General features: G+C 39.7%; 1 long non-coding RNA gene across 3 annotated transcripts in view; it reads left to right on the plus strand.

Annotated features, from left to right (window-relative positions):
• The window catches only part of LOC110311980 (uncharacterized), a 66,520-nt gene that overhangs the window by 12,396 nt on the left and 31,339 nt on the right, over positions 1-22,785 (plus strand). Inside the window, exons 2-3 of one of the 3 annotated variants that reach the window (XR_015045679.1) lie at positions 15,502-15,709; positions 17,902-19,343. This is a non-coding gene — a long non-coding RNA (uncharacterized LOC110311980). Of the gene's footprint in view, positions 1-15,501; positions 15,710-17,901; positions 19,344-22,785 lie in introns of those variants that run through there. The other 2 variants (XR_015045680.1, XR_015045682.1) reach the window with 2 other exon arrangements.

The raw sequence follows: 22,785 nt of genomic DNA on the forward strand, positions 1-22,785 counted from the left end.
GTAGAAGGAATAATGAGGGCAAAGATTACACCTAAGAAAAGAAGACAGAGTGGGGAGATGGAGAGGGAATCAATCATAATAGAGTATTATGGAAAGCCATGTAGAAACCTGTTGCTCTGTAAGCTAATTTTAAAAATAAAACATTTAAATAAAGAAAATAAAAGAATAGAAATTGTAACCTTCAAGTTTGGGTAAACACCAACTCAATGGAAAAAACTATTAAAGTAGGAAGAAGCTGAATGTAGAGCAATGCTAACTTGGAATATTTTTGAATGTCTAGTTTATGATGCCTGCAAGATATTTCTATATACCCCATAATTAGGTAGCAGAGAATGACAGACATTTGTAGGTCAGTAATGTATGAGCTCAGAAAGAATATACAAACCAAAAACCATGAGGTGAAGACAGAATCCTTGAAGGAAGTTTCTGACATTCAAAGAGGGAACAGCAACTATATAGGGGCCAGAGAAGCAATATTTGATGTTTTCACAAAAATAAGCTACGGTCTAAGGGGAGAGTGAGTACCTCTGTGAAATGCAGTAGAGATGTGTAATAAGACTGAACAGCCATTGTGGGTCATTATTTGAAGTCATTGGTTGTAGTATTAAGGGGCCTTTCATAGGAGCTGAAGTTCTGGCAGGTAGGTGAGCTGTAAGCCAAACTGACCTATGAATAAGGACATAGTTCAGTGCATCTCAAACTTTAGTTTGCCTGAGAAACCCCTGGGATCTGGTGAAAATGTAGGTTGTGCAGAAAGGGCTGAAGAATCTGTGTTAGGGACTCCTTGCTGCTGGTCTGCAAAACACAGTCTTGGTGTTAGGGTTGTAGATCTCCATTCGCACACATCAGAGACAATGATTGCTAAACCACTTCATAGACCCCTGCACTCAGATTGTCTGATTCAAAACATCTGGAGTGAAACCTAGGGAGGCCCATTTCTAAACAGTCCCCAAGAGATGCTCTCAAGGGGAAACCACATACTTGTTTAGATAATGGATCAAAGAGAAGCTGGGCCAGAGCTAAAGAGATATCAAAAAATGAGGAGACATTTGTTGATATTTCTACCTTGGTTCTATTGGCAATACCAGAGTCAGCACGTTCACACCCTCATCGGGCAGTGTGCAAATATCTACTCTAATCTGATCTGATATGTATTCTCAAATTTTCTCCCTCCATATTTTCTACAGATTAGACTACATCATAGACATACTGGAATAGTTATTGAGCCAACCATCTGTATCTAGTTTCACAGTCTGTGAGCAAAATCAATATGTAATACAAAGAAATCAAAATAGCCTGGTATTTCTAGCCAGGATGGTCTACTTCAGTGTAAAGGGATGTGTTCCCCTTAGAAACATCAGCCTACTCCACTCAATAATATCTTGTTTGTTTTCTATGTCTAAGTTATTGGATTACCTACTGATTACCAAATGTGACTAATTATTCTGCACTTATTTTCAAATCCTTTTAAATCTTCTGATGGCTCTCTTAACAAAGACCTCCTGCAGCTGAGGCAAATGATAGAGCATCTGCCCATCACTGACCGGCAATTTAACGGGAAGAGTTATTTAGGGGAGCAGGAAGGGATCAGGAAGGGAGCAGGAAGGGAGCAGTTATATAACTGAGTTGCAGCGTAAAATTCAGGGAAGAAATGGGATGTAGCATCATAAGAGAAGGAGGAAGTCCATAGCTCCTAGAGCACATCAAATTGATGCCTTCAGTTAGAATATGTTTTCAAATTGAATATATCCCATTTAACAGTAATGAAATTCAGTTGAAGGTTAGCACTATTTTCCTATTTCTGGACAGAACTGCCTTAGGAAGATGGCAAGTATTACCCTTGCACAAAGCTTTGTTTCTTTCTTGGGATAAGGCTACCTTGGCCAAAAAAGCAGCGTATGAATATTAAAAAAAAAAAACAAAACAGTGTAATGTAGTCAGTCCTTCCATCATTCCTTCCTTCTCCAGGAAGGAGTGTTCTGTGTTTTCACATGCCAAGTGCAAAGAAACTGGACAATTTCAGCTTCTTCTATAAGTTCTCCCCATCTTCAATGAACAAAATAGTTATGTTTCAAAAATCACACACAAAGAGTTGGCCCTGCCTCTCCCATTAAGCACTCATCTTCCAAATTCCTATACTTTTGAATATCCTGGGGAAAAAACAAAAATTCCTAAGCTAGACTGGGAAACTAATAGATGTCGTGCTCACTGAGACACTGCCCACATTAACAAGACAGTTGGCAATCACCTTGCATCTTGTTCAAAGCCTGGTATCTCTCCAGGCCTCCAGCCTGTCCCCTCCAGCTTGCTCTCTGATCAGTGAGATCCTCTGTGTCTTTGTGGAAAGGTCATGAAGTCCTAACAGCTGCAAAACATATCGAAGGCGGATTAACTAGCTTGATTTCCTCCTACTCCGTGAAATACATGCCTCAGAATGAGAATCTCAGATCGGTGCCTCAGACTGTCATCCTAGACACGCAGAAATGCAGACACCCCTGTAACCTCTCTTGGCTGTCAATATCATTGTCTCAAAGCCTCTGGGGAGAATAAATAAACAATGTCAAAGTGGTCAACATTCCCAAATGGAAATATTCCATCTCGGCCATAATTCTAAAGACAATTGCAAAGACTGCAATCTATTTCATGGCACAGTGTCTCTTAATATTTAGAGTACAACTGAGAAACACATAGAAAGAGATGGAAGCAAACCAGAAAACAGTAGGGGAGCTTACTGATGAAGGGGTTTGCAGCCCCATAGGAGGAACAACAAAATGAACCAACCAGTACCCCCCAGAGTTCACTGGGAATAAACCACCAACCAAAGAGTACACATGGAGGGACCCATGGCTCCAGCCGCATATGTAGCAGATGCCTTGTCAGACATCAATGTTAGGAGAGGCCCTTGGTCCTGTGAAGGCTCTGTGCCCCAATCTAGGAGAATGCCAGGACAGGGAAGCAAGAGTGGGTGGGTTGGGGAGTAGGGTGATGGGAGAAGGGATAGAGGGTTTTCTGAGGGGAAATGAGGAAACATGAAATGTAAATAAAGAAAAATTTAAGAGAGAGAGAGAGAGAGAGAGAGAGAGAGAGAGAGAGAGCCTGTAACATAAGCCATAAGCTGGCTCCCAGTCATTTGGACAAGTTCACAAGCAAGGTTGACTCTGGCATTTGATGCATGGTGTAGACAAGAGGCATTTTGGAGCATCCGAGTGTTTGTGTGTGCCTAAATAGAAACATGGATCACTAGTGCAAGCAAGAACTTCCTCCACAGAATGAAACTGCAAATAACCCAGCCCCCGGCTGCCAAGAAAAGCTTATTTTAGAAAGACTAAGTCGGAACAGGCTGCCTGGCCAGTCCAAGAGAAACACAAGGTGCTCTTCCCACACACCGGGCACACATTAACATGTCTACTCGGTTTCTCAACTGTGAACAGCTGCAAACAGACAATAGTGGGAAACTGTCAGAGAGAAGGGAGAAAAGTCCCAAGCAAGTCTGCTAATTAAGCAAAAGATGGAAAAAGATGATTTCTCTATAGAGAAATGCAACTCTTGGACAGAAGAAACGGTTTCATAATGCAGTTCTGAAAGAAAATGAGTCAAGGAAAAGAAACCATAGCAAAAAAACAAACAAAAAATGTAATATTGTCATTACAAAGTTTCCCAAGCAATTATTGAACACTTTCTGAATACAGTGTACTGTGCTGAAACCACAAGGCAAGTAGGACTGAAGCTGGACAGTTCCTATCCTTGACAACAGGCATTTAGTTCATGAGGACAAACTACTTATACCAATTGCTGTGCAAAATCTCAACCTGTAGCCACTTCAAAAATGGAATGCATGGGGTTCAGAACTATCGCCTTGCACAGCACACAGCTAGGTTACTTACAAGATGACAACATAAGGTGATTTTGGAATGAAAGTGATGGAGCTTTACAGGTAGAAAGAATGTACCTATTGTCTGGATTGTCTGATTGTCTGCTTTCGCTTCCTATTCCCTAAAACCCATCAGCTCAAGAAACCACTCTTGAATGGGCACAATGTGTCACTGACTCAGCAGGGAGTGGAGAGAGTCCCTGTCTCAGGTAACAATAGAGGAATATTCATGGATAGAAGTTTAGAAACAGCCAAACAAACCCATATATAAAGGCCAATTCAAAGCAAGAGGAGTTCTCAGAACTCCGAGGACATGAGAAAAAAAATGTTGCTTATGGGAACGAGAGTATCAATATGGAATTAAAACTCGAGTACATTGAGAAATGGAGAATGCAAATAATAAACGTGCAACAGCAGTCCCATGTTAAAGAAACGGCTGAGATACAAACAATAGATAAGTTTGCCATAAGGCAGAGAAATAAAAAATTGCAAAGAGTTCAAAGTTAGCCAATGACTTAACCGCCATCCAGTGTGGACTCTTCCTTCATAGAAGGTCTCACATAGACAGTGTAAAGGTGGGCCCTGTGAGCTCATCCATACCCATGCATCTCTCATTAACACAGTTTTGAGTTGGGCCAGGTACAGCACGTTTCTACAGATAAAAATCTCAGCAAAAGGCACGGCCAGTTCACAGAAGACAGCCAGCCACTGCTACGCACCCTCTCTCTGGCCAAGATCATGGGTTCCTTCTCTGGGAGTGTCATCTTAGGGCCACTGTTTCTGAGTAGACCAGGGTGACTTGAGAAAAGGGAACCATGGCAACCATGGGCAATATTCTGATGTGCAGAGACTAAGACTCACACTTTTGAGGACTGAGTCCCTTCTTTAGGTAAACTCCAGCATATTTTACCCCATAGCTTACCTACTCTTTGATCTCTGCTCATGGTCTTTGGAAACAGACTATGGTCCAGTTCATATGAACGGGCATCCAGGAGCTTCAGTTGAGAAGAACAACATTGTGTTGAGCCACTGGAGCCCATAACTAATTCCAGCCTGCTAAGGAAATCAAGGTTATGATGAAAAATATTCTAGTTTCAAACATTCTCAAGACTAGCTCAGCAAAGAACCTTCTTAACACACACATGTGCATAAATTTTAATCGTTTGAGAAGAACCACCTCTGGAACTGCAGCTCAGTTTATTATTCCTTTGTTGCTTTTAATCTTCGTGCTGAGTTTGCCTTCTAACACACTCAGAGAGTGCATCCAAGTAGGAGTCTTGAAGAGGGGGCCCGCCAGTGGGATAGAGATGCACAGACGCCACTAATAAATCACTCATAGTTAAGATATAGATTGGATGATGGGCGGCAGATGGGAAGAGGGTAAGTCAAATTGCTTTTCTCATATAGATTATTGGATTAACAAGGAAGCAGCAGACAAGTGGCAAACTAGTGTAACAAATCACTATCATAAAAAAATGATCTTATCCCAGGATTGCAATAATGTTCTGTTGGCCATTAGCTCTCGGGAGACCTGCTTGAAGTGGGGGCCTATCCCTCTGAGATGGTAAGACAGAGAACACTCGTTATGTTCCCAGCTATCTCCTCTGCTATGGTGCTATGGGACCTAAGCACATCCTGTGAGGTGTGGGGGATGGGATAAAGGCAACCATAGACAATAAGTAACTAAGCAATGTGGTTATTAATAAGCACATGTCTATCCCAGTATTCTGGTAATAATGTTGATTGTAACTAAGAATACCTTGGAGCCAATTTTTTTTTTATTTTGACATTTCTTTTAAACACCCAAAAGGACAGAATAGTAATAACACCAACACGTGCTACTATTTATTTAGATTCAGTAGTTGATTTTGTCTGATTCATTTCCCTTTATTCCCCGACTTTATTTTGAACTATTAAATGATAAATAGAATCCTTTATTCCTAAATATTATGTTGTAGTTTTCCTGAGAACAGGGTTGTTATATTTTTTTCACAGAATGTATCATTTTCAGAAAATTATAACTGATATATATTGTTCTATGACTTTTTTTATTAATTTATCAAGTTGTCCCAATAATGTCTTCTGATGACATTTTTGAAAATTTGAGGACCAGTCAAGAAGTTGGCATGTTTACTTGCTCTGTCTCTTTAGCAACATTTTAGCAGTGTCTTAGCTGACTTTGTCTTTTTTTGAAAGAATACTTGTTTTGCCAAATACTTGTCAGTTTGAATTTATTTCATCACTTCATTGTGACTAGAATATGATTAAACATTTTCAGTAAGACATTATGTCCATCCTTGTATATTAGGTAGCATGTGTTACTCCTTTGTCAAATGTGGTGGTTGGAAATTTAATCAAGGGGCTCAAGTAATGCTGCCTGGTTTCTCTAGTGCTATAGCCTTTCTCTAAAAAAAAAATTAACCAAATATTTTTTAAAATAGATAATTCTAAAGACTTTTCTGTGCAGTACTGAGGTTGAATCTGGGCCTAGTGCATGCTAAGCAAACACTATAAAAATGATGTGTCCTAGCCTAGGACCAATATTTTATTCAATAGTTTTAGCATGCTTTGATGATTTACTTGAATCAATTATTATAATTTTGATCAACAGACCTAGAAAATTATAATTTTCTATTATTTCTGCTGTTATGATTCTCTGTAGAGATGAATATATCTTTCTTCTCTCCATTCACCTCCAGTATTGTTGGTACCGTTATGAGCATGCATTTTGAACAATACATGGCTTATAATTCATTCTCCCAGTTGGTTTTGATATTCCAGATGCCCCAAATTTAGCCAGGAGAAATTCCTCCTTCAACCTTGCTTCTAGATGTGTGGTTTTTGTTTGTTTTTAAATATGTTTTTTATCAGTGTTCGAACACATTTTTGCTTTTTTGGTGCAAATTCATGCTGAAACACATCTTGGTCTCCATTATCACGGACCAGTTTCTCATCAAACCCTCTTTCCTTTGAATGGGAGGGGGTAGTTAAAAAGCCAGGCAAGGATGACAAGGGCATTCCTCACTCCTGGACATCATCTCATCCACACGCTTCATTCTACCCAGCAAGTAGACCCACTCTAATGAGGTCAGAAGTTTCTACTCTTACCTTCCACAAGACTCCCATACACCAGAGTCTTTGTCTTCACCCAGATTCACATTTGTGTCTCCTATGGTGCAAACTGTTCTCTAACACACCCACACATTTGCTCATTTGTTCAGTTTGCCAATCCATAAAAAAAAAATATATATGGCTTCAAACTAAGCCACTACCAACAAAGGACTTTGTCTTTAGAAAATATCCAATGATGGGATACAGTTCCTTTTTTTTTCTCAATTGAAAACTTTATGCTAGTTTTATTAACTTGATCTAAAGCTCAGTTCAAGCATCTCTATTTGTTTTCAATTCTTGGAGTTTATGCTTGTTGAATTCATATTCTTTTAGAATATTGAAATATTAATATAGTTTGAGTCAATAATGTTTGAAAAGATAAACAGAAAAAAATGCCATTCTCTTCACTATCACTTCTACTTTACAGAACCATGTTCAACATTACACCAACATCTCTGGTTTCTGTGTTTCCTTTAACAGGTGTGTGTGTGTGTGTGTGTGTGTGTGTGTGTGTGTGTGTTCGCCTTTTATTTCTACTTTGCTACAAAATTGATAGTATTTGTGCCTTTTTTACTTATCATTTTTAAAGGTTTGTATTATGTCTTCAGTGATTTTATTTCTTAAGAATGTCATACAAGGGCTGGAGAGAAGGCTCAGTAGTTAAGAGTACCGACTGCTCTTCTGAAGATCCTGAGTTCAAATCCCAGCAACCACATGGTGGCTTACAACAATCCGAAATGATCTGGTGCATCTGAAAACAGATACAGTGTACTTAGATATAATAATAAATAAATCTAAAAAAAAGAATGTCATACAATATATTTTAATGGTTTTTATTTGTGAGTGCACGAGTCTGGGTGTATCTGTGTGTATATGTATGTGAGTCTATGTGTGTGTGTGTGTGTGTGTGTGTGCGCATATACATGCAAGTAAGTGTGGTAGTTATAGGACAATTACAACTTGCAGTTCTTTCTTTCCATCCTGTGAGTCCCAGGATGGAACTGAAATCATCAGGTTGGCAGCAAGCACTTTTATCCACAGAGCCCCCAGTCTTGATATGTTAACAATGGAAGTTGCCTTGTAAGTTCTCTCGTTCTGTCCTGTTCATCTTTTTAAGCAACAAAATCATTTCTAAACAGTAGGAAAATGAGATATTTGCAACAAAACAGAATTAAAAATACAAAAGTAAGAGGGTTTTTCTTAACTCTGTAACTGACACCTTGATGTATATGCCTGTAATTCAGAATATATATTTGCATCTGGTACAAATTACATTAATGCAAAATTACACATTGGAGCTCATTAGAAATTCTTATCTCAAGGCCCTACTCTGAATTGTCCATAGTTTACTTTCTATGGATAGAACTAAAGAATTTGCATTCTAGACTTTCCAGATAAATCCATGGATCTTCAGAAAGTCTTATGTTGTTAGAAGCAGATGACCTGACTAGCAAAACTAATCACATGGGTAATTTATCGTGACAACTTATCTAAACCTGGCTACCTCAAACCACATTTCCTTTGAGAGAATAGATTTGTTTTTCATTTAAAGAATTTAATTAGGATATATTAAGTATGCATGGTAGGTTTCATTATAATATTTTCATACATGTTTATAATGTATTGATCATGTGCATTTCTCCATTATCCCTCGTGTCCTCCTCCAATTTGCACTAATCCATTGTCTTCCTAGTAAGTCCCCTTCTACTGTTATGACTTTTGTTGTTTGTTCTAGTGATTCAGTGATTTTTAAGTAGAGCTACTTACATAATCATGGGAAAGGGGCTATTTATAGGAACATAGGAAACTTAACAGTTAGTGGCCATGCCACTCAATAAAAAGTCTCCTTTTCCCCTAGTACCATTAACAGCCAGTAATTCCTTAGAAAGGACTGCACACTCATAAGCCTTTCCAAGTTCCTGATGGGATGTCTGCAACTCCAATCTTGTATGTGTCCTATGCAGATAATCTGCTTCCATGAGCTCTCAAATGCAAATTACATGCCATTCCAGAAGGTAGATTCCAGACCTCATCCTCTGTCTCTTGCTCCTTCTGTCCCCATAGTCATGATACTCTATAAGCCTTGGAGGAAGTGCTATGAATATCCCATTTAAGGCTACACACTCAAAGTTCCTTATTCTCAACACTTTGAGCAGCTACGAGACTCTGCATTAACTACTACCCACTACAAGAGGAGGCTTCTTTGTACAAAATTGACAGAACTAATAATCTAGAGGCATAAATATAATTATTTAGAGCATAGTTTCATGGGTACATTTTATATATTCAGTTAAACAATAGCAGCAGCTTCATCACTAGGTCTCAGCCTTTAACTATCAGTTCTGAGCCCATATCTGCTGCTGGAGCAAGACAGGTAGAAAAATGTTGATACCTCTCCTTAGCCTTTAAGAATAGAAGAACTAGGTAGGTAGCCTGTTAGAATCACTCAGTAAGTTTTCCAAATCTCATGTTAGACATTTTAAGGAACCTTGTGTCTTCAAAGGCTCAGGTGCTGACTCTTGCTCTATTCTAGCCAATGGAAAAGCAGGCCATCTCAAGAGAAACAGGTAAGCAATAATTTTAGGATCACAAAATACAAGTATTTCACACAAATGCATCTTCTCTAGCTCTTTTATGCTCTCCAAAGTTATTAGGATTTGAAGATACCCTAGGACACAATGTCTCATCCAAGATTAATTGTCTTAATTTTTGAAGTGATTTGTTCTTGGGGAGTTTGTAGGTAAAATGAATTGTCAAGATCATTTTGAAGATATGAAAATTTAAATGCAGAGAAAAGTAGGGCTGAGAGGATGCTGGCTGGTCCAATATCTCCGGCATCAGGAGAGCCATTCACAACTCCATTTGGTAGGAAAATTTTCCCTTTAATAACTCCACTTTAAATAGCCAGTGTTTATCAAGTTCCTGATGTGAGCCAAGGATTTTGCTATGTGCTTTACTACTTTAGCTCATTTAATCTTTATAATTCTATGAAGCAGACACTTTTGCCATCTGTCTCCTAGGAATGCATAAACTGCTACTTAAAGATATATTGTTTCATGCTCGACAATAAAACAAGAAGCAAGTCAACGTTGCTCTAACCCCAGAACCAAGACCTTTGACTCCCCCACTTGTAAAAAAAAAAAAAAAAAAAAAAAAAAAAAAGAGGCATCAAAAACATGGTCTCCCTGAGTTAAAACTAAGTGCTCCATTGCTCAGTCTGCTGATGGCCTGTGATAAGGATGCCTGTTCCAGAGACAGGTAGGATTCAGGAAACTTAATCATAGACAGCAGCCAATCCGCTTTCTGTGGGATCACTGTCTCTATCCTGTCAATGGACACACATGCACAGGTGTGTGCATGTGCATATGGGCACACATACACACCACACCAATTCACATGTGTGTTCACAAGCACACACACATGCATGCATGCACATACACAAGTACCTAAATACATACATACATACATATACATGCACAAGCATACATACACACACATACACCGGATCCCTGCCAAATACCTAGTTCCCATTTTCACACTGAGATTTAAAATGTTTTGGTTATCTCCTTCTTTATTGCTTTAATATTTCATTAAGCCCCCTTGTTTATCATCAGAAACACTAGAATGCCAAAGGAGGCTAATGCATTAATTCAAAGGAATGAGTCACTATTAGTAAAGGTTTCCAGGCCAAAGATCCAAAGATTATTAGGAAAATCATCACTCCTGATTACATTCCTTCCTCCATTCTAAGGTTGACTGTGTTCAAGGGAATATACTCTGAATAAGGCTGGATAAGTGGGAATGAGGCCCAGCTTTCTGACACAGGGTTGGCAGAAAGGAGGTGAGAAAATGGGGCCCACGAGCCAGCTGGAACTTATGGCAGCACTCCTTCCATGCTTTAGAGCTTCAGGGGAGCCATCAAAACCATATGGGAGAGAAAACCCAGCAGAAGACAGATAACACACAAGAATCCTCCCTACATGGGGGTATATCCCAGGAGTTAGGAGGTGATGGTGGTTCCCAAGAGTCTGACATTCAATATGGGGAGTAGGAACTCCCTGCACCCCACCAGCTATAGAAACAATATCACACTTCCCTGTGCCCCAGCCTGACCTCTCCTGGTTGAAGGACTCCTCCGTCAGTAGTGGGCTGGCTAATCAAGACCCATGTTTCTGTTCCTCCCAATTAATTGTAAGCTTCATGAGGACAGCATAAACCTTGTCTTTCTGTCTTTTACAAAAGAGGTCTTCTATAGAGAAGCCACCAATTGTGCAATGTATTAAACGAAGAAAAGAAAATGAAGCCACACATATGCTAGAGAGACTCAATTTGTGTTCTAATCAAAATGGATCAATATGTAGCCCCAATCCTTCTTAATGTTATTTACAATTCATTGGACCATCTAACAGATAGGTATTGAGCATTTACCATACACCAGAAATGCTATGGGTAGGCAGGAATACAATGATAAACTAGGGACTAAGTCTTGCTTACTTGGAGTTGATTTCATAGTGAAGGAAGGCAAGAGGTAAGTATGTAATACTGATAGGTTACAACTCCTAATTGAAGTAATTAGTATGGACAAAGTAACACAGGACAATTAAGATGACTAAGTTATAGCAGACAATGGAAACCTATATAGAAAAAGCAGGGAAGATCTCTTAACAGGTGGAAGGGTAAACAACTCTGAACATGACAGACATGAGCTCTGACCAGAGAGGGATCAGTAATGACTAGAAAATATTACTGAATTCACCAACATCTTCAGATTTATAGTAATACATGCACTTGCTAAAGTATTTCTGTTGTAAAGTAGAATGTTATTTTTTTTAAAAAAAAAAAAAAAAAGCAATATTGTAGGATGGAGAGACATCCCAGTGGAGAAAACTGCTACTACTCCAGTGGTCTGTCTGCATATCATGCTTTATGCCATGATGATAATGGACAAAACCTCTGAAACTGTAAGCAAACTCCTAATTCAATGCTTCCTCTGAGAAGAGTTGCTGTGGCTACTGTTTCTCATCCCAGCAATAGAAAAGTCCCCCACTAACTCTAAATTTCCATAATAAATTAACAATATATGTCTATGTGATTCTAGTTCTGAACCCTATAATCTACTTAACTCATCTTTTTGTTATTTTTATTGATAAAGAACTTTTATTTATTATTGTAAGTTCATTTTGTTTTGTTTTGTTTTGTTTTGTTTTGTTTTGTTTTGTTTTGTTTTGTTTTGAGACAGTGTTTCTCTGTGTAGTCCTAGCTGTCCTGGAACTTGCTCTGTAGACTAGGCTGGCCTCAAACTTACAGAGATCTACTTCTGCCTTCTGAGTGCAGGAATTAAAGGCATGTACCACCACTACATCATCATTTTGGTACCAGCCAAGCACCCTGATTTTTAACTCTTTCATTTTTTCAATTTTATTCAACTTTTTTCATACAATATATTTTGATCATGTTTTCTCTTTAACCCCATACCGCCCAGATCTTTTTCATCCCCTTACCTACCAAACTTAATGTTCTTTATCTCTTTTTATCATATGTTTTTTAAAAATCTGTAAAAGTATCTTTTTTCACCAAATGTAATTGTCATCTTGGAGGCTTATTGCTGAATGAACTCACACTTTCTACTTCTTTTTAAACTCTGGCTGGCTGGTTCAACTCATCTATTCTGGCTCAAAAACTCCTCTCCAAGCTGACTGATTCAAATTTGCTTCTCTCAGCTTCTGACTGAATTGCTCTGTGTGGTATCAACTGACTTTGGTAATTTGTTCCAATTTTCTGATTCTTTCTTGTTCTCTGGCTTATTCTGTCTTTACCCTCATGTCTCTGTAAACCTATTCTGGTAAAACTGCCTCCTCTCTATGTCTCTGTCTCTGTCTCTGTCTGTCTGTCTCTGTCTCTGTCTCTGTCTCTTTCTCTCTCTCTCTCTCTCTCTGTATGTGTGTCAGAGACCATACCATGAGAAATCGAGCCCTTCACAATCTCCCACCCTGACAGGCCAAATGGCCTCGTGCTAGGAGCCGGTTGTCACTCCCTCCTCCCTGTTCCCTTCCTGGCACCTGAGGCTGTAAAAGCTGAATTATAGTCCCTTCTTCCTTATCTCTTCCTGAACTCCCATGCCATCCAAGGACATGAGTTACACCTGAGCCCGGCCTGACCCCCCCCAAGGCTGTTAAGGAGGATCTATGTTCCGGAGATAAGACACAGAGTACCCGCCACCTGGAGCCTGACTTTGGCCCTCATGTCAGAAGATTCCCACTTCTTTGTTCTTTGTTAAATTCCCCCTCGCCCCCTCCCTATTCCCCTCGATGTATGCTTTAAAACCAGGCATCTCGGTCTAATAAACGGAGACCTTGATAGGCCCCTCTACTTGGTCTCCGGCTCCTTTTTCTCTTCCTCCCATTTTCTTCCAGGTTTGCAGTCCCCCTCGCACCCACGAATAACTGAATCCCACAGGACAGGATATATGTGTGTGTGTGTGTGCGTGTGCGTGTGTGTGTGTGTGTCTGTGTCTGTGTGTGTCTGTGTGTGTCTGTGTGTGTGTCTGTGTGTATGCTGCTCTCTTAAGTCCCCTCTCTTTCCTAGGCTGTTCTCATAAAAGTTGGGCATATCCTATCTGTGACTCATTCTGTCAAATCTTTCTCTGGTTTGTCACTTAACCCCTCAATTAGATGTCACTTACAAACATGGCTGTTTCCTTCTACAAACTTACTTTACCTTCATTGTTTGTGATTAAGGTGTATACTAAGGACATGGCTGTATTCTAGCTAATACAAAAAATGAAAAATGAAAGAGTTAAAAATCAGGGTACTTGGCTGGTACCAAAATGGTGATGTAGTGGTGGCACATGCCTTTAATTCCTGCACTCAGAAGGCAGAAGTAGATCTCTGTGAGTTTGAGGCCAGCCTTGTCTACAGAGCAAGTTCCAGGACAGCTAGGATAAAGGTGTGTCATTCCAGCTGAATCAGACAGACCTTGAAGTTCTTTTATGTGATCCTTTACCCAAGTAGCCATGTTGCTGGATTAAAATTGCTCTACAACACCCCCTGCCCCAATGAAAATAGTAACAAACAAACAAACAAATCAATGTCAAAACAAATCTCTCTCTCTCTCTCTCTCTCTCTCTCTCTCTCTCACACACACACACACACACACACACACAATATATATATATATATATATATATATATATATATATATATATATATATATACAAAAACATGGGGTTCTTTGTGTATTAGCCAACTACTTCCAGGCATGAAGTTGGTCCTGGAGTGTAGTTGATGTACCCGTTAAAGAAAACTGATTTTCACTTTGATAGCAGGTATTAATTGCAAATAGCTTCCTGGTTAGAGGTGAAAACCTATGTCTATTCCCCCTCTCAAGGATCTCATTTCATTTGACCCTGTCCTGGTCTTGTATATGCGGACACAGTCTTTGAGTTCATATGTGAATCAGTCCTGTTGTGTTTAAGAGATAGTGTTTCCTTGGAGTCATCCATCACTTTGCCTCTCTGACTTCTTGGAGTTAACCATCACATTCTGCCTCCTATTCTGCCTAGTTCCCTGAACCCTACAGGGAGAGTTTGATGAAGATATCCCACTTAGGACTGAGTACTCCAAAGTCTTACTTTCTGTACATTGTCCAGTTGGTCTCTGTTTTAGTTCTCTTCTACTACTAAAAGAAGTTTCTCTATTGATATTATGGGTATAGTAATATATCATTATGACTATGTCATTTTAGAAGAATATAGTAGTAGGTTTTACCATAGTCTGATGATTTACCCAGGCTCATGTTCTTGACCACTTTAGCAGTGTCAGGTATGGGTTCCATTTCTTTCATTGAGTAAGTGTTAAATCTAGTAAAAAGTGGTTAGTTATTCCTATAAGCTTTGTGTTACTACTGCACCAGGATACTTGCAGGCAAGTTGCTATTTTAGGTCACAGGGTTTGTATCAGGATGCTATGAATGATGGCCTTTATCCACTAGTCATGTCCAGAGTACCTTCTAGCACCATGAACACTAGTCAGTAGCCGGGAAACTTCTAGTTGGACCAGCTCCTGTTCTCCATGTTCAAAGACATAAGGAAATAGTGTCTCTAGCAATAGGGCCTTACTATCAGGTGCTGGAAAGTAACCAATACCTTCACAATACCTTGTGATTTGGTGTGTGGGGGTTGGGGGTTGTATTCCATAGGACCACTTTGGCAAATGACTTCACAAGATGTAACCCATTCCTAGCATTGGTGGTTTTATGTGGCCTCCCTTCCCCCAGCCTGGAACCTGCTTGCTCAAGGGTGGAGCTACCTGCTCATTCGTCCTGCCACGCCTACTGCTGGAACCTGCCTTTGCTGCCTGGAGGCACAAACGTGTTCGTCCTGCTACTGGACCCTGAGTTACTTGGCAGGATATTGGGTTCCCTCCCCCTTCCTTTATAACTGAGTGTCTGGAAATAGTAAAATTGAGCTTTGATCAGAATGTTTGTTGTCTTAGCTCCATTCTTTCTTCTGCCCCATCTAGATTCCTCTCTTTTCAGCTTGAACTGCCATTCTCAGTTGAACCGTTCGTGTTGTGGACTGCGGGCGGGCCGCAACAGTTTGGCGCAACAGTTTGGCGCCCGAACAGGGACCTGAAGAATGGCAGAGGGATGCTAAGAGAAACGGCTGCTGTGTGGAGCTCCACAAGAAAGGAAAGGATCTTCGTATCGGAGCATCGGAGCAACGGACAGGTACACATGCTAGCGCTAGCCTAAAATTTCAGTTTTGTAAAGTGTTGCTGAGGATGCGGTAGGATACGAATCAAGTTTGAATCAGTGCTGACCCAACACTGTTTCTGCTTGGGGTCAGCAGTTCGTTAATCGGAACTAGATACGGAGACAGGCGGTGTGCCGCAGCTTTTTAGAAAGCTGCTTAGGTGGAAGAAGGAAGGGTTTAAAGTCATGGATCAGGCGGTTGTTTTTAGTTTTCAGGAGTTGTTTCAGGCCAGAGGAGTAAGGCTTGAAGTACAATTAGTAAGAAATTTTTTAGATAAGATAGATAGCTGTTGTCCATGTTTCAAGGAAGAAGAAACGATAGATTGTGGAACCTGGGAGAAAGTTGGTGAGGCCCTGAATATCGCTCAGACAGATAATTTTACCCTAGGTCTCTGGGCGTTTGTAAATGATGCTATAAAAGATGCAACTTCTCCAGGGCTAAATTGCCCTCAGGCAGAGCTTGTGGTATCTCAGGAGGAGTGCCTATCAGAGAAGGCCTCCTCAGAAAAAGATCTTCTTAACTCAAAAATTGATAAATGTGGAAACTCTGATGATGGACTGAATTTTAACAAAAATCACTCAGATAGAGGAATTGCCCATTGCCTTAATGAGAATTGGTCCTCTTGCGAATCTCCCGCTTCACCTATAGTTCCACTTTGGGAGGTGCTACTCATAGGGACACACGGCTAAGCGAGTTAGAGTTTGAGATTAAGCTTCAGAGGCTGAGTCTCTTAAGATATTTCTAGTTTAGATAATGATTAATGTGGTTCCTATCCTAAATAGTAAAATTTCAGATAAGATATAAAGCAATGCCTCTTTATTAAAGTGTTAAAGCTTGCTTTAATAGGTATTCATAGGTATTAATTGATATCCAAACTTCATAATATGATAGTAATGCTTCTAATATTGATTTTAACAGTGATAAATTGTTTTAAACATAGGTTTTGCTTTCCCAAAGTTGTAGATATTATCCTAACCTTGCACAAAAACTTAAAAATTATGGTTAAAACTGCCATTGTTCCATTGACTGCAGCTTGCAGTTTGATTGCAAATTTAAGATTAATGCTCAGATTAAAAAGTATTTTACCTTTGAGTCAATACAGGGCTCTGGGCAGCCCCAGAGCGGCTTGTGGCCCTTTCTTTTGTTTTGCAAACAATGCCTAAAAAAGTTTTTCCCTGTGTTCAAGAAAATTTCTTTTTAACAGTGTTACAGATCTATTCAGATGTTTAAAATAATGCTTAAATTCAAAGATTTTTGCTTCTAGTAAACTGGTAATCACTAGAAAATTTTGCCTCTACGTATGGCTAATATAGCTTTACATTATGTAAGAAAAATGTTTATTGTTTCTGCTTCTTTACAAGAAGCCAAAAGTTTTAATCTTTCAGTATATATTGTTTCCTAAGTGGAAAGTATTTTATTAACTAATGCTTCTCAAGGGAAGTTTACCTTAAATCCTTGCTCTCACCCAAAAGATTCAGAGACTGTATATTCAGACTTAGTAAAATTAGTCATTTAATAGAGTCATAATGATTTTTCACTCTTCTTCAGTGTGACCAGCCATTCTAACTCAATCTTAGACTGGTCTAATATTCAGTTCAATTATTAGAGATTCCTATATTCCAAATTACCTAGCAAAGTTAATTCAGAGCATTTCCCCCAAGGTCACCAAAGGCTCATCTTGCCTTCACCTTATTTGTCCTAAACTTTTTGCAAACTGACATTAAAGGTCAGTCTGCAGCGGAACGCCACTGGCACCCAGTTACTTCTAATTCTTATGCATTGGTAAAATGGAAGGACGCCCTGACAAATAAATGGAAGGGTCCGGATCCAGTTCTAATCTGGGGAAGAGGCTCGGTTTGTGTTTTTTCACGAGATGAAGATGAAGCACGGTGGCTACCAGAGAGATTAATTCGTCAGGTAAACACAGATTCTGTCTCTTCTCGTAAGTATCATTCTAAAGACTAAAATTCCTCTTGTGCTTAGAATTCAGCTGGGAGTGGAAGCTCCCAAAAAACTGTTTTCCTCTGAGCCAATTCCCCTACAAGAGGCTGGAGATTAGCTTTAGCCTTACAATTTGCATCTAAAAATAAAGTACATTGACTTCTCCAAACAGAAACTTTACATTGCTACACTCTCATTGTTTAGATTTCTTTCTTTTCTCAAGCAGGTCAATCTACATTCTCCGGTTCTCCGCCCCTAAGAGCAAACAGGTGGTACTGCTAATCTCCCTCCCAAGGACATCCCAGCACATGGCTTTCAGTCTAAGATAAGATTTAGATTTACCAGGAGAGCTAGGGAAGTAGAAATTTCATATATTTACAGAGATTAGTTCTTATTTTGATAGAGATGGGCTTAGTCCCTTAGCTGGCCTCTGGCTTTTCACCCTTGCTGTTACTGCAAGGTGTCCTTAGTTCCTCAGGCTATTGGGAATAACAGGGATGAAGAGGAAAGACTTTCAGCTCCTATTTTAACCAAAATTAATGGTGTTAATACTGACATAATTCTTGTCTAGGCCTTGCTAAATCTGAGGTTGACAAGTCTCATATAGAGACCGCGCATAACTCAGAACTGCGATACTGATTCATAATCATATGAATACAGTATGGGTACCGCTTGGCGCAGGAGATTACTGCGGAGGGAAGGTCCAGCTTGACCGTTTCTGAGTTCCCTGTGCGACACACCTGATTTGAAAGAGGTTGGTATCTGATTCCAGCTAAAAACCAAAAATACCTAAGGCTCTGCCTCCCCTCCCCAAAAGATACCAAGAGCCACAGATGTGAGTTGTTATAACACTCACGGGAGGAATCAGGTCAATGTCCACCCAAGTCAAGGTTAATGGCCCACTCATCTATGGATGAAAAAAATCATTTGATCACCTCTGTTAAGCATTGCCTATTTAAACTTAATTAATAGGGGGGAGAGAGGTTGGAGACCTTACTGTCGTAAGGGCAAGCCCTTCACTGCCTCCCACCCAAATAAAAAAGCCAACTGGCCTTGTACTAAAGAGCTGGTCTTACCCCTTCTCCCTGTTTCCCTGGCTGCCATCAAAAATTGCGGAGGAATATCAGCTCAGTGTTATTCTAAATTTGTTTAGTTAAACTCAGCCAGGGTTCCAACGCCCTACTTAAAATGCAAACAGGTAGTTACCTATTCAGCACTAATTAGCATTATAAAGTCAGAGCCTATTCTGTTAGTGGTTTACTAGGATAATAAAGACAGTCTTACCCAAATACAGTTTACCATTAGAAAAGTTAGGGAATCCCACGGAAACAGGTTTTTTCTTTAGCCCTAAGAACTCAGGCAGAACTATTGAACATAAATAATTTTTCTGCCTCAGGCCAGCCCCTTTTTTATTTTTGTTTGTTTTGTTATCTAATGGGAGGAGATGTGGCCTCCCTTCTCCCAGCCTGGAACCTGCTTGCTCAAGGGTGGAGCTACCTGCTCATTCGTCCTGCCACGCCTACTGCTGGAACCTGCCTTTGCTGCCTGGAGGCACAAACGTGTTCGTCCTGCTACTGGACCCTGAGTTACTTGGCGGGATATTGGGTTCCCTCCCCCTTCCTTTGTAACTGAGTGTCTGGAAATAGTAAAATTGAGCTTTGATCAGAATGTTTGTTGTCTTAGCTCCATTCTTTCTTCCGCCCCGTCTAGATTCCTCTCTTTTCAGCTTGAACTGCCATTCTCAGTTGAACCGTTCGTGTTGTGGACTGCGGGCAGGCCGCAACAGTTTTACTTGGTGACATGCCTGGTTGGTACATTATCCTCTTCATTATAAGGTGACTCTGTTTCATTTTTTTTCATATATGTAAATATTTTAGGAAGTTGCTACAGTAGTAGGTTTCTATTTTTTTTTCTCAAAGGCCTTTATTGGTAGTTGTTCTACCCCCATATTCCATCCTTTAACCTTCTCTCCTATCATCCTCCCTGTTTAATCCTCTTAGTAAAGTTTCCCCTTTAAAATCCACAGCACTATATTCTATTTCCCCTTCTTTGAGAGATCCTCCACTCCCCTCTGGTTTCTCACTATGTAGCTAACTTCTGTGGTTATTGAGACTGTGGCACACATATTGAAAGCTTAAAAACTCGCATCCACATATAAAAGAAAACATGCAATATTTGTCCTTTTATCTAGGTCTGGGTTATCTCAATCAGGATGGTTCTTTTTTAGCTTTCTCCATTTAGCTGCAATTTTTCTTAATAGATGAATAGCATTACATTTGTAAATATACCACATTTTTATTATCCATTCTTCAGTTGATGGAGATGTAGACTGTTTCTAATTTCTGGCTATTATGAATAGAGCAGCAATGAAAATGTATGAGAGAGTGTCTCTGTAGTAAGATGTATAGTCCTTAAGGTGTTATTCAGAGGTGTTATAGATGAATCTTGAGATAAATTTATTTCCAGCTTCCTGAAGACCGACAATGCTAATTTCCCATTCCCCTTTCTTTGTGTCACCAGCTGACCCTATAGAATCACTTTCTAACAGAAATTCCCAGTGGCCGCACTAGGCTGAGACTCAGTAGGCAACTTTTATTATTCTTCCTCTCCTCCATTCTGGTCTCAGATCTTCATGGTTGCATAGCAACCCTTTACCAACTGGGTTAATTCCCCAACTGTCAATGTAAATTTTTAATGTAGTTTTACTTTTGTTTTAGGTTCCAGATACAATTTACTAAAATACCCACATGATGCTATAGGTTTTATAAGACAATTTCATGGAAGAATAGATACAAAGGGATGGGGAGGTGATTGGCATTGGGGTTCATGATGTGAAATTCACAAAGAACCAAAAAAAAAAAGCTTTTAGAAAGAGAGAAGGGGAGATAGAAATGATGCCAATATAATATTCACAGATGGAAATCTCAAAAAGAATAAAATTTTAAGTGAGTGAGTGAGAGACAGACAGAGACAGACAAAGAGAGAGGGAGAGAGAGAGAGAGAGAGAGAGAGAGAGAGAGAGAGAGAGAGAGAGAGAGAGAGAGAGATGCAGACTTGACTTCCAAAGTACTAGATTAACAGATAATGAAAATATCTACAATAAATGTGGAGGGAGGAAATGTAGCAGCCAATTGGCCACAACAGACATACAGAACTAGCTGTAGACAACACAATGGATCATCAGTAATGGTGCTTGCTTTCTTCCAGGCCCAAAGACCCACAAGTTACCCTCACAGTTCTATCCCACAAGTTACCCTCAGACCTCCACACATGTGGTACAAAATGCACACACTCACACACACACACACACATGGGGGCGGGAAGGAAAGGAGGAAGAGAGACAGAGACAGAGAGACAGAGAGAGAGAAAGAGAGGCAGAGAGAGGGGAGGCAGTTTTAACAGAGAATAATTAGATAAATAGCTAATATCAATAAATAATAAATAACTGTGATAAGAAAGGAAATACAAAGGTAACTACAAAAGCTTAGTGATATTGAGAGAACTTGCCTCTGCAGAGCAGGAAATGGGAAAGGGCAGAACTGCCAGTTTTTTCTGTCAGTCTTTGACTCCTTAAACAAATTTTATATTTAACACCGACTTAAAATGAACTTAAAACCTATATGTGGAAACTAACAGATAATATGCTAGCTTACATAATTCTTTCCATGGTATGCTTTCAGATGCTCTGGAAGCCCTTGAGATGTTTGTTCCCAAAGGAAAAGAACACTACTATGGTGCGATGACTCTCTTGCAAAAGACAGTTGATAGTTGCTTAAAGACAGAGGCGGGTAGAGAAGAAAGAGGCCGAGGAAACAATATTTATGGTAGAAAGTTCTGGTGACCTCTGTCAACGCCATGACCTCATCTCTGGTCCTGAGGACCACTTCCATCATGGCCTACCACAGTGGAGACTGACAGGCACAGCAAAGATGTCCTGAGCTTCCATTTTTGACCCCTTAATGTGAAGTGTGGGAGAAGAGGTAGTTACAATAAGGACAGGAAGGAAAGCCTGGGCTTGACTTAATCTTATCTTTCTGTTCTTGATTGCCGGAGGATAAAATTAAATTATGGCATCATGCTATAATTTGAGATGCCAAGGTTGTACTAGGCATATAGTTCCTCTGAGGAATACTTCCTGTTCCAAGCAAGAGAACAGCAACCGTCATCCTAGCTGAACCTTAGTTATTGAGTCCTCAAGTGCTGCTCCAGAAACTGCAGCAAACCTTAGATGAAAAGCCTACAAATGGAAAGATGCCAGTTCTATCCAGCACAAGAAAGCAGGCAATAAGCCTCTGAATTAAATGTGCTGGAATATAATCACTTCTAATACAAAGTGTTATATTCATTTTTCTGTCCCTGGTTCTTAGTACAGTGCCCTGAATGTAAGTAGTATGTAATTATCATGGGAAAGATTTAAACTGCAATCAACAATAGAATGTATTTGACATCTTTCCCAGATAGTCCAAGCCCCACCTAACCATTTCTTGTATTGATCTCACTTGTGACTAGACTGACAAATATTTGAATCCTCTATCACAAAACAAGGTAATGAGAGGGAAGAAAGGAGGAGCCAAATTTGGGGGATAGGGGGATGGGGCAGAGGGGGTAAGAGAGAGAAAAGAAAAGGAAACAGGAAGGAGAGGCAACACAATAGAATGAAAACTGAACAGCTCCCTGCCCTGAGGAAGAATATGGGTAGATAATAAACCAAGAGTGATTAAAATTGTTTCTTAGCATATCTCAACCCAAGAGTTGAATCATGCAGTTTCATTCTTCATACACCTCCTAATATATTCAAATTTCACCTCTCAGTGTCATTAAAAATTCCTCCCTATGATATTTTTACTTAAAACAATTTAAATAAATACAGATTCATTGTTTAAATCCAAACATCTCTACTCCCTTCCTTTCTTCCTTCCTTCCTTCCTTCCTTCCTTCCTTCCTTCCTTCCTTAATTAATTTATATTCTTAAAAGTTTGGATATCACAGAGACTAGTTTAGATGCTGTAGAATACAGGCTTTATGGATTTCCCAAGCCTTGTTGAGTAGACTAGAATGCTGTCTTCAATACAAGCTAAATTCTGCTAAGCAGCAGGATGCCACACACAGG

The sequence above is a fragment of the Mus caroli genome, unplaced genomic scaffold, assembly GCF_978045245.1.
Source record: "Mus caroli unplaced genomic scaffold, Mus_caroli_1 scaffold_17, whole genome shotgun sequence".
In the NCBI taxonomy this organism is placed as follows: domain Eukaryota; kingdom Metazoa; phylum Chordata; class Mammalia; order Rodentia; family Muridae; genus Mus; species Mus caroli.